The sequence below is a fragment of the Rhamphochromis longiceps genome, linkage group LG11 (genome assembly GCF_057381845.1).
Source record: "Rhamphochromis longiceps isolate RC_006_pf linkage group LG11, R_longiceps_female_GT1.1, whole genome shotgun sequence".
NCBI classification, from domain to species: Eukaryota; Metazoa; Chordata; class Actinopteri; order Cichliformes; family Cichlidae; genus Rhamphochromis; species Rhamphochromis longiceps.
The window spans coordinates 14,245,174-14,264,101 of NC_140567.1; the positions used below are offsets into that span (position 1 = coordinate 14,245,174).

Consider the following 18,928-nt stretch of genomic DNA (forward strand, 5'->3'; position numbering starts at 1 on the left):
AACCGCAGTGTGACCTTCAAATGACACAATGAGGGTAGAAACGCAAAGTCAGCAGAAGATAATTACATTGCCCTCGGTGCTGTTAAAGTCTATTTAAAGGCCGTTCTGAAATTAGCTCTGTGTTTCTGTGATTAGTGTTGAAATATGAAGACAATGTTTTTATCGTTCATGCTGATTTTAATTTTACACACACACACCACTCAAATATTTCCTAAATTAAATTTGCTAATGGTTCCCTGCTCCTTGTGTACAAGGCCATTAAATGTGCGGTACACCCTACAAATCATGCATCTATGAGACGGTAACACGGCAGACAATAATGTGGCAGAGTAGATTATTATATTATTAATACGAAGGGGACATTTCCCCTATCGTTTGAAAGGAGAATATCACCCACACAGCTTTGTACCCGCAGCCGAGGCGAGACTGCCTTTATGCATAATTCATATTTCTATATCGTCATGGTGATCATGTGAGATGAGTGTTTGCTCTCGCAGCAGGGAAGCTGGTTGGTGTGTGTGTGTGTGTGGAGGGAGAAAGGGAGGGGGGCAAAGTGTCATGAGGGACAGAAAACACTGAACGAGGGAAGGCGAAAGGAAAGAAGAGGGAAACTGTGACAGGTAAAAAGAAAAAAAACAGACTCCATATTCGGCTTAATTATCTTCTGTCTAAAATCGGCCCACTTTCACATTTTTCCTAATACAGTTATTTTTACTCAGAGATCGACAGCAGGGATGGGACTCAGAGGTTTCGAGAACGGCACGTAAATAGTTTCTGAGTCAGATTTGTACTCGCAGTGCAACACACCTCCATGTTATCCCCAGGATTTTTATTGGCTAATTAACTGACTGCACTCTGCTGTTTCTAAATTCATGTGAAATATAATGTCGCACAATATTATCTGAAAATAGCAAAGACAAGACAAGAACCTGAAAACACAACAACGCGTGAATTAGAAAAAAATAAGCCTGGATTACTCGAGATATTTGCATCAAGATAAAAAACCCACAGCAGTGATGATACGCCTTTGCTTTGAAAGGCATTATAGATGCCTTCCTGCTGTTATTATCAGTATTATTATGATTATTATTATTATTAGATTTTTTTTGAAAGCACCAACACATTCATTAATTCCCCAAAGTGAGATTTTCTCTACCTGGAAAAACATTTTCTCAGAGCACAGTGGTATTGCTGTTCTCCACAAGTGACAAAATTAGGAATTGTTTCATTCTTGTTCATAGAAAATCGTAGAAGAAAGGTTCCTAATATGAATTCACCTCAATACTTTTGTAATAAAGGTATAAGAAAAGCAGAAAGAAATAGCCGCGAACATTGATGTCCTCAATAATTTGTGATCTTGTCTTAAATGAGCCAAAAATGCAGAAATACCATATAAGTCATACAGAAAACATCTCAACATGCCCTTTGACCTTTCTGTCCACTTCCTGATTCGGGGGGGCAGTAGTTTGCATTGAAGGCAGTAGTTTGAAGTTTAGCTGCTTCTAGCCTTTATCCAGATAGACCAGCTTCCAGAAAGTCCTACCAATATTAGGATATATTATTTTTGCTTTCTTATTAGTGGCACCATAGTGTAGTAGTTTGTACAGATTATCGAGCAGAAGCTCCGTGTTTCATTCCCAGGAGGAGACACCAATCCCTTTGGGGTTGCATCAAGAAGGGCATCCGGTGTAAAAATCTGCCAAATCAAATATGTGGAGCTGTGCCGACCCCTGGTGAATGGGGGAGTAGCTGAAAGTAGCTATTTTTTGTTTCTTATTGTTTTTTTTTTTTGCTTGTCTCCACTCATCTTCTCTCCATTCTGGGTGAACTCAAATCGATCCAGTTGCTGCTCCGAATCTTCTCGAGAGCCTCTCTTACAGGCACACACAAACACACGCGCACACGTCTCTCGTTCAAGCTTGATATTCTGCTCTCCCGGTGGACACCATGAACTAGAATTAATTATCTCCGGCCCGTTATGGACACACGCACATATCGCACATCCACAGAGAAACGCACATATAAACACACATTCGCCCACTCGTGTGTGTGTGTGTGTGTGGTGGGGGGGGGCACTGCGTATGCACTTAGCAGCGTAAGTGTGAAGTTGCTCATATTTAGTATTCCCTCGGCGTCGTGCAGAAAGATATTGCAAAGCTGTGTCTGTCCGTGCATGTGTGTTTGCGTGCGCGGACGTGTGTGAAGGCTGGAATTCAGAACTGTATTGATTAAACACAGCAGGGGGTGAGTGTGTGAGCACTGCAGATAGCTCACTCACCTGCCACTCTGCAGACACACGCACGCACACACACTCACACCACACACCATCATGCACAAACATCAAACTGTCCGTTGGCTTCCTTAAAAAGAAGCTGCCTGGCTTTCGATATGATGAATAAAAGAAATCAAGGAATTTTAATTCGGCTTTGAGATGCGAAGTATCACATTTGTATTGAAAATGTGTCTCGAGCCATTTTCTGTTCTTCTTTGTGGCGGAGAATATGCCGCTGTTTGACAGGTTTACCATAACGGACAGTACATTTTCACTCAGTGAGTACAACAACAACTTTTACCCTCTAATTTGTTGGTCATTAAAATGTTGTTTGAATTTGACTGTAAGCGCCACAATGGCAGCGATACTGGGGCACAGCAGCTTCTCCAGTCCGTAAGACAGCACAGAAATTGTTGAAACACAAAACATGACGGTAATTGAGAGGCACTTTACTCAACACGGACCTTTCACTCACCCAGATTAATTCATATGTAGCTATTTTGTGATTTTGCATTGCTATGTCCTGTTCTACCTGCTTGGTCATCGTATCAGTGATATTTTTTGATGGGTATTCAGTGGTTTTGCAATCAGTTAAAGTCTGATTCTTACCCTGTGAGGAGTTTTAGTATTCATTTGGAAATTTCAAGTCCACCAGACAAAACTGGAGGATTGAAAACAACATGGTGTTAAATGATTGGTAGACATTATCCATATATATCTCATGTCAACTTAATAATCAGTGCTTAGCGCGAATTTCAGGACCTCCTGATTGTAACTACACCAACATTGCGCCTGATATGAATTCAGAAGCAATGTTAAATCACACACATCATGCGAAACGCTAACATGTCACAGAGCTCATGTGAGCTCGTCAGCTGCATGTTGGAGCCGGTGAGACTACTTTGCTTGAAAAGTTGGACTAGGTTGTTTTTCAGTACTAGAATGAGCTTTTCTAGTATTGTGTATGAACTATGTGTGAACAGAAACCAGGTCTTGAAGATGGATCCAGCTACGGCATCATTGCGAAACCCTCAAACCACCGTATACCCTCCTATTAGTCAACAGAATGATCTGTCAGCACAGGCAGAACTGAAGAATTTGTAATATTCGCCTCAAGAGAGGAAGCCAAACAACAGTGAAACGGCCTGATAATCTAGAAATGATGCATCATTTACTCCCTTTTTGGGCATTATACATGTTATGAACACCCGTGGGGACTGTAAGGCTAATAAAGTGATCAGATTATAAGTGTCTAAACATCCTTATGGCTTCTCCTTCTCCTCTTCTTTTTCTTTGACCTGATCATTGAGATCCTTTATCCGTTTCCTGTCCTGTATGCTATATTTGTCTCCTTTCCTTTTCATTACTCCTCTCCTTTCCACTCTACTCACACCTCCTCTCCTCGCAGTCATCAGTGTGGTGGCAGCAAGAGAAAAGGAGCAGAGGGGAACACATCGGCCGGGGTCATTCGCTTGTCTTTCATTCAGCCCTTTCCTTCTGTTCTTCCTTGCCGCAGATTCATTTTGAGCAATTTTTGTTGTTATTTAAACAGTTTGAAGCATTTCTCTGTCTTTTTCTTTGTGATATGAGGCATGAAATGCTGATTTCCTGTGGTTAATAGAAGTAAATGCTGGACAGGGTTGAAATCAGTCCCACTGGATTGTGGATCCGACTCTCATCCTGTGGACAACATCAGCAAGAGAGAAAATTTCTCTAAATTCATTTTAAATCCATGTCAGGTCTGTCAATCAACTCTTTACTTGGTTCTAAATACAACTGTGTGTGTAATGCTACGACACACAAGGTATCAGGGCTGATTTGTGGCGTACTCCCCTTCAACACACTTGTGATTGTCTGAAATGATGCTGACACTTATAATTGTGACGCTGGTTATTTTTGATACATCTCTAATTACGTGTAAAGAGCCTCTCTTGGAAATTGCAGCAAACCATTTACTGAAATTTGACTCAGGCTGTCCATAAATATCACAAATAACATCCTGTAACATTTATGAAAAAGGCTGCATGTGGAGGGGTGCGTTTGTCTTCTCCTTCATTATATCATCCACTGTCTGTCTGTCTGTCTGTCCATCCATATTGCTTTCTTTTCTTTTTCTTTCTTCCTTCCCGTCTCTCTCTCCTCTTCCTCTATCTTTCCACACTACTGGGTTTTAATCACTGCTGTAATTGGCAACTCCCCGCTGTGCATGTGCTCTCACACAAACACACACACGCGTGCTCTGCCTAGCTGCTGCAAATCCCTCTGGCAATGTATATGCGTGTGTGTTGTGGGGGCAGGAGAGAGAGAGATATGGAGAGATAAGGATAATGAAAGAAGGAGAGTTTCAGAACTACAGGCCAACTCACCAACTCCACAATCTGTCTGCTGTGTGAAAGTGGAGCTAGGCAGCCAAACTGTAATTATCTAAGGGGGGCAAAAAGCTGCGTTTCAAGATTTATTACAGAACACAAAGTTGTTGTTTTTTTAACTGGAGTTGGTAAAGAACCTGACTCAGTCAAATTAATAATATGCCTAATCACATTCAAAGAATGCCACAAAAGGTATATATAGGAATATGTACCAGCAGTGATAGATCACTATAAAGCACCAATGCAATCTAGCAGCCTTGCTTCAAACATTTATATCTATAGACTGCAATATTGGGCATTTCTCAGCAGAAAAAAATGAGCTATGTGAAATAGTTGTGATGACATCTTTTCAATAATTTCCTTTGTGGGATCAATAAAGTACCTATGTATCAATCTAAAAGATGGGTATCTCACACAGTGATAGAGACTTAAAAATAGGCATTCCTACTAATAAAGACAGAATCAGTAATGCAGGATAAATATCTTGTAGCATTTCTGGCTGTCTACTAAACAACCTTCAGGATCACAGCCAGAAATGCTTTGTGAATGAAGACAAATGTGTAGTAAATCAGTGGTGGTAAAGCACGCAAAATGACCAGGAAACAAGAAAATGTCGTTCGGATGTTTGGATGATGATGTGTCCGGTAGTAATGCGTTTTTCACTGACTGCAAGGATTAAAGGAAACAGGAGAGACCGCAGATGTGTCTCGCAACCTTCGTTTTCAGTTGGTTTTCAACCTGCATACATCCAACTTAATGTCACAGACAAGTTTATTAGATCTAGGCGGCAGACTGTGGATTGCAGTGCAGTTACTGCAGCACTGCTGAAATCTCACAGCATGTAGGCGCCTTAGGACCAAGTAAAATGATCAACCAACCATTTCTGCACCTCGGAGAACTCGAGGCAACTTTCTAAAATGATGAATCAACTGTTTGCACACGGATCCTGATTTGTTTTCTTCTTATGTTAGGTTTAGGTTTGTAAATAATCATGAAAGGTTCCTTATATGTACACTGAAGGAGGGCCATTGATCAGTTTACACTCAATAAACACCTCAGGCCTCCGTTTATCTAGCGTGGTCATAAGTGTCCTAAACACCTGTAATACTGAAATGCTAGATATTTATCACCTACACCTCTTCCTAAACTAAAGTAAATTAAAATACTTATTTGTAGTACTAAAACTACTTTAGCCACTTTAGTTTACAAAGTCAGTTATATTATAATGTTACACATTTGAAACCATAAAGTAAATAAATTACTAATATACATATTTCTCATGATTATTTGATGCAAATGTCACAAAAAAGACTTTTTTCGCTATCTATATTGTAGAGGAGCAGCTCAAATGTTACACATGCAAAGGAAAATTGTACACAACTTGATGAAATATGCATACAAGCACAGACACAATTAAAGGACTGCAGTATCAGTGTGTGAACTAAGTCCCTGTTGAAACTGTGTCCAATGATTTTGAAGGTGTATTTTCTTGTGCTGTTGGTGTTGTCCAGCCCACACTTTTCCACCCCTCACTATCAGCACAAATCAGTGCTGGCTGATTTACAAAAATAAGCCTTTTTGTGCCAAGAGCATATGCAGCGTGTGCTAAATGGCAACACAAGCGAAAGTACAGCAGAACACATAGACTTTGAAAAGTTTTCATTCAGAAAAAACTGAGCAGGATGAATGTGTCTGATCACTGAAAGGAGTTTTTCGGATCCGTGCTGAATATAGTGAAGCTCTTTTTTTTAAACCAGCAGTTGCCTACCAAATCCTGAGAACCATGTGACAATGGCCATGCTAAACACAATGTTAAAGAATCCCAGCTTTATGGTTATCATGGCACATTGACCGTAGAAAGAAAACTTTCATGCTTGTGCAAGTTTGTGTATGTGTGTGCTTCTGTGCATCTTTTATGTGGGTCACCCTACCATGTCTAATGGCCCCTTGCTGCGTGCAGCGTCCTGGGCTGAGCTGCTCCCTGCTGTCACACTCACACACACACACAAACAAATGCATAGACTCAGTGGGGGAGATTTTGGGGTGTCCCTCACCCTAATACCATCCACAATACACCAGCACTGCATCTGTTGCTCCTACTCTCAAAGTTGAAAGTTGATCAGCGAAGTGCTAGCATGTCTCCGCTCTCTAGATTTGTCTGTTCATTTTTATTTTTCACCTTAACTCTCTCTGTACACTTGTTCCTTTTTGTTTTTCTTTTGAGTTCCCATCCCTCTCCAAAGATGGCTAACTATTTTTCTCCACCTTTGTGTTTCTACTTTTGACTAGCATTGGATTGTAAGCGTTAGCCAGTGGCCCAGTCTTTGTCTTTTGCCTGTCAAAAAATAGAGGCAGAGGCTTCACCCTCTGAAGGCCTCCATCGTACAGACAGCTGTTTAACCTGCTAGCAACTGCCTCAGCCAGGTGAGCTTCTGCACTACACAAATTTAAACGACTGCTGTTACTGACATTATGTCTACTTTGATTGGGATTCAGGCTTTGTACTGCATAAACCGGTTAAATCTTTGACAAATACATGTGCAGTACTTGCTGCTGGATGGAAAATGCTAAATTGCTAAATGAAGAAAAGGGTAGGAAGTAGACGAGTTTAGTTGTATGTGCAAGTCGAGTATTCTAATTAAAGGTGTGTTGTTTTCCTCCAAAAATCCAGCGCCTGTCAATGCAAAGTAACCACAGTGAGAAAGAAAGAAAATGGCCATAAGTAAAATCTAATACTGCAGTTTTATTTACAACCTTCACTGTGAATAATCTGAGAGGAGAGGAGAGGAGGGGGATGGGTGGGGTACACCCAGGAAAGCAGAGCAAATACTGAGATGCTGAAAATTGAGATTGCTACAGTTAGAGCCCGACTATCCCTGCTCTACAGCTGTGACATACACATACACACAAATCACAGAATCTCAACTAAAAACATGAAGAAGGTTGAAGAGTGAAACTTCCTTCATCCTCAAAATCTCTTGGAAAATTTGCAGTTTTTTTTCATAAGGTCATTTTTCACAATTTGTGCAACAGTATGCACATTTACGTCCATCCATAAAGCATAAAACACTGTAAAACACATGCAGACCAGCTCTCAGGCACAGAGAAGCCAGTTACGTCAGTATATTTTCACACTGCGGTAGTGTGTCTTTGTCTGCTTGTCGGCCAGCCAGCTGTAAGATGGAGGGCGAGAAATATGCTTTTAACGGACGACTTCGTCAGGCAAAACCCACGGCTTTGTCGTTTCTGTTTACGTGAGGCATCGTTTGCTCTGTCGATTTACGTCAGATGATTACTACTGTGTTATTTGGCTTTTATTTTGTGTATTTGTGATTACTTGTATTGTATGAGGTCGTGTGTGCAGGTCGAACAATGCACTGATTGGAATAAGTAGTTCTGCATGTCGCAGTCAGCTTAGCAGGTAAATGGTACGCCTGTGTTGTGCGCTCCACACGGGAATGCACAGCATACCCGGTGCGTCTTAAAATGTTTGTGTGCACATTAGTGGGGGATGGCAACCTCCTGTTCATCTAGCCACAGCATCAGCTGTTGTTCTGTCACAAATACACACACGCGCACACACAAATTGAAAAGCAGAAGTGATTTGTTCCAATCCTATTGCTGCAGAAAAGGAGAGTGCGCAATAATATATGTGACTGATAAAATAATAAATCCATATTATTGCGGCACAGCGCAGAAACACAGTCCTGCAACACATGTAGCTCCCTTTATGAAGCTTGTAACATTGCCATTGATTCCACTCTTAAAGTAAATCAGCAAACTTCTCGTTTTTTGTTTTTTTTTACTTAAAGTGTTTTATGAGCTTCTCATTAGCGTAATATGATTTTCAGTGTCACCGTCACCGTCTTCTCCTACCTGACCCACCCGGACAAACCAGCAGCAACATAATCGCTGGACGCAAACTCGATGGTGTTTGTTTTCGCTTAGCTATGACAGCGATGCACTGAAGACAAAGCCGTTTCAGGCACCGGCATCGATATGTGACAGACACGGGCACAAAACAAAACCCCGGACATGCGTGGTGAGGCAGAGGAAGGCTCAGAGCGGCTCACACTGATTCAGACTTAGAGGAGGCCTCAGTGAGAGAAGGTTTGTCGTTGTTCCACGAACACAAACCCAGATGCTTTCAGGCTTTGATTCCAGGTTACTTTTTCACTGTTCACAGTGGGAGCGTGCACACACACATATATATATACGCAGACACACACATGCACACACACCATGGACTGGACTGATAGGATTAGAGACTCGCGCTATATTCTCTCTGTGTCTTTCTTTTCCTCTCTCACCCCCTCTCTCTCTTGAGCCTGCAAAGCCTTGATTATTTACAAGGTTAGTTCCTGATTGCATATAGCAGTAGCAGACACAGGTTCATTATCTCTCCACCTCTTTTTTCTTTTCTTTTTTTGCTCTCTCGGTCGAGCGAATAGGCTTGGCTCACATACGGACTCAAATTTGCAGGCTCACAAAAGACACTCTAGCATGTTGCGTATTATTGTCTTTCCCTTCATTATTTCCTTATTTTAAATCTCTCTCTCGCTGTCTCTTGATATTTTCCTCTCTATTTTTAGTGTCCTGGAACCCAGGTATATAGAGGATTATTCATGTATAGTAGGTAGGATGATGTCTGCCGTCGATTATACTAATAAAATTGCAGTGAGCTTGAAAAGGCAGGTCTAGCAGAATACTGATGACACTGTATGTATGTGTGCGCGTGTGTGGAGGATATCAGTGCTGCAGCAGCGAGCTTCAAAAGGTAGCCGTCGGCCAGCCCTCTGCTGTCACACAGGAGCTGTCGTTAGAAAACCTCCAACGGTAGCTCACATACAAACACAGCATACGAGGACGAGTTTCTGTTAAAGAAAGAAAAAGTATCAGTGGAAATGTTGTGGTTTTGTTCTAAAAGACATTTCCTTGTGAGAGTTATTGTCCCGATATTTTCCATTGTTGGTATTCTGATAAATGAATGAAGCTCTTATTTGTTTATTTCTCATTCGTTGTCAGGATGTCGGAAAAGATTGTTAGTTTTTCCCCTCTTTCTGAGGGACAATGTCCCTATTCGGAGGAGGGTGCGAGTGCAGTGTTGACACATGTTAGTGCTGGCTGATTAGTCGACACATAAAGGAACATGTAGCCCCTCCATCACTATTCAGCCATTTTGTCTCCCTGTCTGTCACCCCGGTGGAGTGGATGTTTGTGTGCGAGAGAGGCTTTTGTTAAGGAAATGCAATGGAAAGAGAACGAACGAGAGAGAAGACACCATGAAAAATTACACCGACCACAGCCAAGTCCCTGCGACCCTGGGTTGTTGTTTTTTTATTGCTAATTTCTCATCTTGGGATTCTACAATATTTAAAATTTCTATTTAAAAAGTAGAATTTTATATGTATGTGTGTGCTGGGAAAGTAATAAAATGCATTTAGTGATGAGTTTGTAGTAGCGCGTTGTGTAAGGTATTGTGTCAGATCAGAAGGTCGGTGGACATTGTGTCTTAAGTGGATTAACCGGACGGTCAGTGAGACACACAGCCAAAGTGGCAGCCATAACCATGCCTCTGTCACTTAAAATTTTCTTATGATACTGATTTGTTTCCCGAGACTTTTTCACAATAGCAGGGTGGAGTTTGTGCAAATTCGCTGTGTAATCTTTTTGCTAAAAGCATGGAGGCTGACACTGTCGCAGCTCACATATTTACCGACATTTTATACATTTAAAACGCCCTCAGTTTTTTTGCATGTGGTCAAAATAAGATTGTTTATCGTTGTTTGCGATCATCTGTTATTTAACACATTTTTTATTATATACGGCAGATAAAAATGCCTGAATTATTATGCCAGTAGTGTTTCAGTTTCTGAATCTCACTGGGTATGCAACATTTAAAAAGCTCTTGGACCTGAATATCATCTGCAATCTGCATTAAAATGAATTGTTTTATAATACAGAAAAAGTGACATTGTTGTTGCAATGAAATGAATAATCTCACTCTGCAGGTGTTTTGTTGTTTGTTTTGACAACCATATATTATTAAAGCGTTACAATTTGTATTTTTAAAGATATTTCCAGTATTATACAGTGCAGTCGGTGCAGTATTTAATTTCTGATATATGTAACACATGCAAACACACCTTACTATATATAGTATAATATTCAGGGTAATCTTGCTGAGCATTTGAGCACAGAAAATATGAGTGTGATTTTTTTTTTTAACAAAAGACAGAAGAAATTCAACATTTCTTAAATAGTTTCTATTAAAAAGTAATTGTGAAGTACGCATTTGTAATTGTAATTTTCACCATCTTTATATTATTGTTATCATTATTATTTATGTACATTGTTTGATACTGTATTCAGATGGATTAATTACTTACTGATTGATTTTTCAGGTCTTGCACTGTTTTTGGAGAGAATAAAAAAAGCATAAACACTGTACCTGATAAATAGTCTGTGTACCTTTGAACAGCATAGCTCCCCCTCTGGCTTTCAGGAAGCTTAACATGTGCAATGCACCTCATTTGGTGGCATCAGTGCGTTGCTGTGACTTTGTGGTCATCTCTTAATTATTTTTTGGGGGGTTTTCTACTCTTAATGCTCAAACTAAATCATTTAAGCTCATTTTATTCTTCACATAATTGCGTAACTTCCTAGACAAAGCATCACGGTTTAATTTCATGCCCAACATTTTTCTATTTCTGTCTAAAAAGATTCTGTGATTGTTTTGATAAATTACACTATTATTATACAGTATTTTACATACTTATAGGTAATCACACAGATACTAATAATATGGTTTAAAACTACTCCCATGGATCAGCACTGCATTGACAAGAATAAAAATAAAATTAATACATACGTACTCGTGTTTTTCGTCAGTCTTCTTACAGGGATCAAATTTAAAATCATTTCAATAGAAGCTTTCATATTTATTATCACAGTGCATATTATGCCTTATCTCTACAGATAATAAATACTTAGATGTTTCAGATTTGTTATCAAGCTCTGTATGCCTTATCACTGCAAAGTAATATGTCTATATGTATATATGTATATACTTAACCTGGTCTATGATAGACTAAATGATAAGCTTTCTAAAGTACTGCGAATTCGATTGTGATCTGATTATACCTTCAAGGCCTTGAAGTCAAAGTCCAGTCAAAGAGCTGCTTTATTCCACTTATTTTCCTCATATTTCTGCTTTTTCGTCTTTGGAAAGTGATTTCAATAGAGGGGGACTCCACAAGGTTGCATGTGTTGTGTAATGCCGTATACGGTAGTTAATGTGCGTCTTCTCTAAAGATGTTGTTCTGTGAGGTTTAAAAGGGAACAAATTATTACTTTGTCCCTTTGATAAAGTGTGACTTTTGCTCCATTGAATTTAAATTTTAGAACACGTGCACATAGTGTGTGATAGCATTTAGATTTGTTTTTGAATGTTAATTACTCAAAATTTTAAAGGTGTGTTTTCTGTCTAATAGTAACTATTCAACATCTTGAAGCTAGGTTGCTTTAAATGAGGCCTGTTCGTGTGTGTGTGTCGTAACCCTTTTGACTGCTGTCAATTTTTCAGTCTTTCAGTTTTTTGGTTTTATGTCTGTGTCGCACATATTTCCAACACACACACACATATATTCATTCATCTCTATGCAGGATCAGTCATGCTAAAGGTCGTCTATGTGCCAGCTTGACAATATTGTCTATAAGCTGCTTTGGAGCAAGAGAACTTCTAAGGACAATCACCAAGAGGAGGTTTTCTTCGCTTTACGTATGGCTCAGTGTTAGCGTGAATCACCGAGGTGGAGGGTGGCGATTCTTTTCAGCTCCCTCTCAGCTGAACCCATTCCAACTGTGAATAGAAACTGCAATTGATTTGCTAATGATAGAGTATTCACTGCTAATAAGATGGATATAACAACCTTGTCCATGTCGGTTTGGGAGAAAATTGGCCTCCTAAATTGATTAAACTGAAGGTGAACTGGAGGCAGCCATGCAGGATGCTGCTTTATGCCGTGGAAAGATGATTTGAGATAAATGTGATGGAGCTGTTTATTTCAGCTTTTTTTTTTTTTTTAACTAGAACGTGCCGTTTTATTATTGTATAATAAAATGATTGGAAATTTGTAACAATTTGTGAAATTATTAAGACAAATTTTATCATAATCGACACTTAGACTGTCAACATCGCTGTTATTTCTACTGTTTTAAACATGCAGAATTATATTTTATGAAGAACTTTACACATCGGTTTGTTAAAAACATGCAAAAACATTTTTTTTTTCTTCAGGCCATTTAGCAAAAATGGTTATTGGGTTTTTATTTTACAATATATTTTTTCCCTCTTATATCAGCAGCCGCTGTGCCATGAGTTACTGACTGGAGTCATTGTAGGTTTGCAGAGTCATGTTTTTGGGTTTAGCATTTCAAACTAAATCACTAATAAAGAGAAAAATCTCTGTAGAGCACTATTTTGAATTTCACTCCCTTGTTATTTCCCATCAAACTAACATTTACACCCTCTCATGGCTTGTTAAATTTATTTCCTAGTTCAGATAAGATAAGATAAGATAGAACTTTATTAATCCCTCGGGTGGGTTCCTCTGGGAACCCACCCGATTATTGTCATAATGATATGACAATAATAATGTTAGTCATTAGGCCCTGCTGTGGATGTGACACAAATGGCATATAAATCCAGATGTGACTGGCTTTAATGAGCAGCTGCTGACGATAATCCAGCTGATAAATGACTTTTAGGAGCTTTAAAACCCCTTCGGCTCCAGCATCACTCCACGAGGAGTTTATTTTTCAGCATGACATCACGAGATGTAATAAAATATCAGGGAAGAGTGTGGTAGCTTAGCGCGTCAACCACATATTCGCAGTGTTGAGTGAAATCCAGCAGAAGCCGGCTCTGCCTCTCTGTGTGCCTTGTGTTTAATAAAACAGAGACGGGCCGTAGAATTGATTCAGAAGAAGCCGAATGGCATTGAAACACTACAATGAAACTTGAGAGCTGTGGCCTTCCCAGTGCTCTGGCTCGCTGTGTTCGTCGCCACGTCGTGCGTCTCTGTAGAGGCGTGATAGAGTGCAGTGCATGAAATCTCAGCGTGGTTTTACAGGTAGATCACAGTGCTTGTACATCACACAGCAGTGCTATGTAACTCAGCTGTCTCTCCCATCCTCAATTTCCTCCTGCAGAAATCTGTATGAGTGGTGCCTCTCTGTCTGTCTGTGCAGGATGGATGCGGGATGGAGGACTTTTACCATGGCAACCACTAATGCAGTATAGATGCAGGGACTGAGCATGGGCTACTGCTGTAATAATACAGGATTCGTGGAAAGCAGGTGAAATGTCATCCGGGCTGTTTAAATGAGCACCTTTGAAGTCTGCTGTGGTTAACATTGAATCCCACTTGGCTCTGGTGGGGAAATTAGGCTATTGTTTCCTGTGTTAGTTCAGCACCCAAGCATTCTTTCTGCTCAGTTTCGATTCAGGAGCTTGTAGCTGACCAAAAAATAAAAAATAAAAGAGTCTCTCCTCAACACTATGCTATACTGCATAGCCTCACTTCATTCATATGTCAGCCCCACCGTCACATTGTTTCCTATATCGGCTTATACTGCCCAATCCTCATAATCCGTCTGTAGTCTGAGTCAAATATCTGGTCCATGCAGTGTCCTCTCACCTTCTTTTAGGATGTGATTTCCTCTATCCTCCTCTTCCTCCTCTTCACACACTGGATTACAACTGTCCAAGTTTGAAGAGTAACACCGAGCAGGTTAGCAGAGCGTTTTCACCCTTCCTGCTGGTTTTTAATATACCACAAAATTAGTATTGTTATTACTAATTGAGAGCAGCAACATCACCTCAGACTATTCTGTAGTGAACAGAGTGACTAAACAATTTTGTATTTAACGCTGTAAAAAGTAAATAAAAATAAAAATGACATTTAATTTTTTTCATTTTTCACATTTGTTTAAATGAATTTGTCAAGCTCGCTATAAGCATCTGCTACACTGTAAAGTAAAGGCCAAAGTGAAAGCGTTATAGTGTAAAATACATGGTCAGTGACTGACAGAGTATATTTGGTTTGCCCCGCTGTGTTAGAGCCATTTTTCAGTGTCAAGAGGGCCATAAGTCGCAGCCTCCGCACGAGAGTGTCGGTCCAAGGCAAACATTCCTTCCATGTGGCCCGGTCTGTATCCCTTCTCTGACCTGCTGTTGCTGTGTGTGCATGTGCCTGTGTGTGTGTGTCCCTGTGTGTGAGGGCGTATTTGTTTTGTCTGCCCCTATCTATAGCTTTGAGCTGCCCCTTTCTTTAACAGCTAGAGAAAGAAACCACACCCCTCGGGCCTTGGCCACTGCATGTGTATGTGGCACTTTGCTCTCCTGGGATTTGGTGATTTCTATTGCCGTGCCATTTCCTCACCAATAACCACGAGATGCCAAACTCTTCAGTTAAACAAGAGCAGAAAAATTAAGAGAGGAATTTTTGATAAAAGATATTATAATTAGGGACACACGTGATCATATGTGCCTCAAAATACACATTTTGGGATCAACACACCAACGAAAAAACTGGTCTTTCTTGTTACTACGCTCACATACAGCAGACCTGCACATAAATTAAATAACGCAGCACACAGAAATTCTGATGCAAGTGTTCACACAGGCATAAGAATGCAAACACACATGCGTATGTGAATACACAGCACCGGTGTTAGCCAATGAGAACGGAGCTTGAACAAGACCTGCAAGTCTCTTGTGACTATCTGCTCCTAGGAGACTGGGACCTACCTGTTTTTATGTGCTTGTTTGTGTCGCTGTTGGCACCTTGAGCTCTATATTATCATTACCTTGACCTGTGTTTGGTCAAAGCAAAAGCTGCGTATGCATACATGCAGTTTCGTCACATTCACGCACGAGTCAGGATAACTGATGCTTCGATTAAAGCGCTAGTGCCAAGCATTCATTCTTTTTTCTTTTTTCCCTATGTGTAGTATAATGTTTAATCTGTTGTCATACTTGTCTGCTGAAATGGATCAAAAACACTGCTGGACTTATTTGTGTATTAATTGCCGGCAATTGACTAAATCCACCCAAAAATTATAGGAGTTGGACAGATTATTGTGAACTGACCTCACAGTGTGACATGATGCAGGATTGGAGAGGCGTAGATTACAAGCAAATATACAGAGCGTTTAAATTTCTATATAAAATGCAAGTAGAAATTAATCTTAACATGTTCGTCGTTTCAATAGTGCTGCTACTTCTACTAATGATGATGGTGATTTTATTGTATTCTATCAGGCTGCCTTATATTTTCCAATGATCTATTTACATCCAAACAAAAAGAATTTGTTATTAGAATTAAAATGTGCTTTGTCCTCTAAAACACCCTGTCTTGATGTCCATGCTGCTCTGCGTTTATCAATGAATTGCAGGTGTAAATACTCAGCGAACTCCTCGTGCTGCCAGGGCGGAAAATGAAACGGCCTCTCCAGCTGGAAGAACAAGTGTTGTGTGGGCTCCCTGAAGTGGTGCAGCACTGGGTCATTGGAGAGCCACAGCGTGTTTGGGAACACAACAGTCTGTGTTTTTTTCAGCACAGCTTGTTGGATGAAGGGCCATTTCACAGGCATTATGGATTAATCTTTGGCAGGATCCCTCCAGGATCAAGCAAAACTGGGCGTTTAACCTCTCGTGTCACGATAGAGAGTTCTCTGGTGATAAACCAGGACAGAGAGGATTGAAGGTGACCCGCATTTCTCTGTAGATTCATTACTTGAGTCCTTCTTAAAAATAAAATACGGGTACACATCCTTCTTCAGGTAAGTGGTACCCATGGACAAATAAATAATTAAACTGCCTTAATGTGACGTGGAAAACCACCACACATTACTGTGTTATATCTCCCTGCTGATCACCCGATGTCCTGTTTAGGTACCAGAAAGTGACCGTTTGAACTGCGCTGCTGTGTCTGTCACTCCACCTTGCTGTCACCTGCACACAATCACAGATTCACAGCTGACACGTCCCAACGCTGCTTATAAACTGTTCGTTACGCTCAATATTGAAATGCTTTCAAGTTCATTTTGACAGGAGGTGTGATAGACAGGTGTAAATTGAACAGTCTGGGTGCAAACAGAAAGACTGCTTATATGTATCCCAGCAGCTGTACATGTGTGAACTGTTTTATTAAATAAACGAATGGATGTGATCTTGCTTGTTTTCTTGCATCATGAGATTAATTTTAAAACAAGAATAATAAAAAGTGATAGTATTTAATGATCAATAGCTTTTCCAGAGAGACACTAAATCAAGAGATTGCGTTTCAAATGCATTTGATCTTTGACTTTTTTTTTTTTTTTTACAGACGGCAAATATATTTTTTAACCCTTTACCTGGACCTAGAGGTCAAACTAAACTGTAAGGTAAACCCAGCACATGTGAAGCACTTCCAGTTCCCTGTTGCCTTAATTTGACAAGGATACACTATGTTTTGTTTATTTACTGGGCTTAAATTGTGACTATTGGTATTGTCTGATAAAAATGAAATAATGAATCTATTATACAGACATTAACATTTTGAAGGGCCTGTGGAGCGAAAATTTGCATTTTTATTCATGCAAAAAAACAACAACAAAAAAACCCAAACAAACTACAGTACAAGAAATATCATCTTGTACTCACACTAACATATGTTCCTCTGATTTTAGTGATGCCTGTCTAAATCAATTAATTCTTGGATTTCTGACTCAGTTAACCACAAATCACCGGCAACATAAACAGCTGGATTTTCACACTGGTTTTTAGGAGAGTTGTATTTTTAGAAGGGCTCTGTTTAGGTTGTGCACGCTATATAAATCCAAAAGCAGGTATGACTTTTAATGAAGGAGTTCACAAATACAACCTGTTTTACAAGAGTATACTTGTAAGCAAGTGAAGGCTTTAATGTAGGGATGCCATCTAACTCAAGCATGTTATGTCAGACATTGCATTGTACCATTGTATCTCTTGTTCAAAGAGGGCTTTTTGTGATATGTTTTAATGTATTTTCTCACAGATTGCTCTTTTCAACATCTGCACCCACAACCACGCATCATGTTTGATATTAATTGTATGTTGTGGAGATGTTGGATGTTAAAAGCCCTCCTGGAGGAACCCATAGTTAAATGGAAATAGAAATCACAAGCCTGTCACCTAAACAATAATTACGCTGCCTTTCCACTGATATGTGTTTTGGAGTATAATTAGAAAATCTGAATGTCTCATCATCCTGTTTTCGTGATTTTGTGCCTTTTTCGGCTGCATGAGCACGCACCTGTGAGATAATGTGACTGCCAAGAAGCACAGTCATCAGATTTCAAACTTTGTGGCTATATATAACAGTGAGTGGCAGCAGTAATTGTCACTGTGGTTTGAAAGCTATTCCAAATGAAATCAATCACACGCTGGTACTGTAATTGTCTGTGTCGCAATCAGATGACACAGGGTGGAGTCATTTTAGGTGATGCGCTCATATATTGTGTACGTATTGGCTCTGTTGTTGATTTCATTCCCATGCATCCTATTCAGGGACACTGCATTGACTGTTTTCAATTGGAGTTTGGCTTTCAGTAACCTATTCCACCCACGCACTGTAAATAAAGGTTAATGAAATAGCCTGTAGGCAGTTCACAGGAAAGGATTTACCTTTGTTTGCCCATGACATTGCTACCTGCAGAATGAAGGGGTACTGAAAAGGTACATTATCTGCTTTCATAACGTGGAGATTAAGGGACCGAACAGTGAGTAGAGGACTTGCAAAGCATATTTAAATTTCCTATGTGGTCTATCCACCAAGTTACTTATTATTGAGCCAAATAGAAAGTGATCTGAAAATTAACAGCCACAACTCTGTGATCTCAGAATAAAGGAAAGATCAGACTACTCACTTGAAGGACCTTGGCGATGCCCATAGATCACTAATAATTTTAATGGCTGAATGTGCGTTCTAATGGACTCAGGAAATATGATTAATCTAAGTCTACAATATTTATAAGAAGTAATTCTGTTATAGCAATGCCCACATTGTTTGATCAGTTATGACTTTAATGTGATTAATTGGCTGATCTCATATTTTTTCCAACTTAAATATGAAAACCACATTAATCACTTTTTATATTTTCTGCATATGTGAGATTTGGTGGTATTCACAAACAAGTCATGAGCCTTCCAGACATCACTGAACAGAACACAGGAAAGCCAATGAGAGGTGTTCCAACTTGC

The 18,928-nt window shown here is 39.8% G+C and overlaps 1 long non-coding RNA gene across 2 annotated transcripts; it reads left to right on the forward strand.

The window, feature by feature from the left end:
* Positions 1 to 6,709: 6,709 nt before the first annotated feature.
* Positions 6,710 to 17,063, forward strand: LOC146658693 (uncharacterized). 2 transcript variants are annotated; one of them, XR_014913647.1, is made up of 5 exons: positions 6,710 to 7,065; positions 13,894 to 14,001; positions 16,102 to 16,488; positions 16,601 to 16,713; positions 17,034 to 17,063. It is a non-coding gene; the product is annotated as an uncharacterized LOC146658693 (long non-coding RNA). The 2 variants fall into 2 exon arrangements; XR_014913646.1 differs by lacking the exon at positions 17,034 to 17,063 and having other exon boundaries at positions 6,722 to 7,065; positions 16,601 to 17,023.
* Positions 17,064 to 18,928: the final 1,865 nt, after the last annotated feature.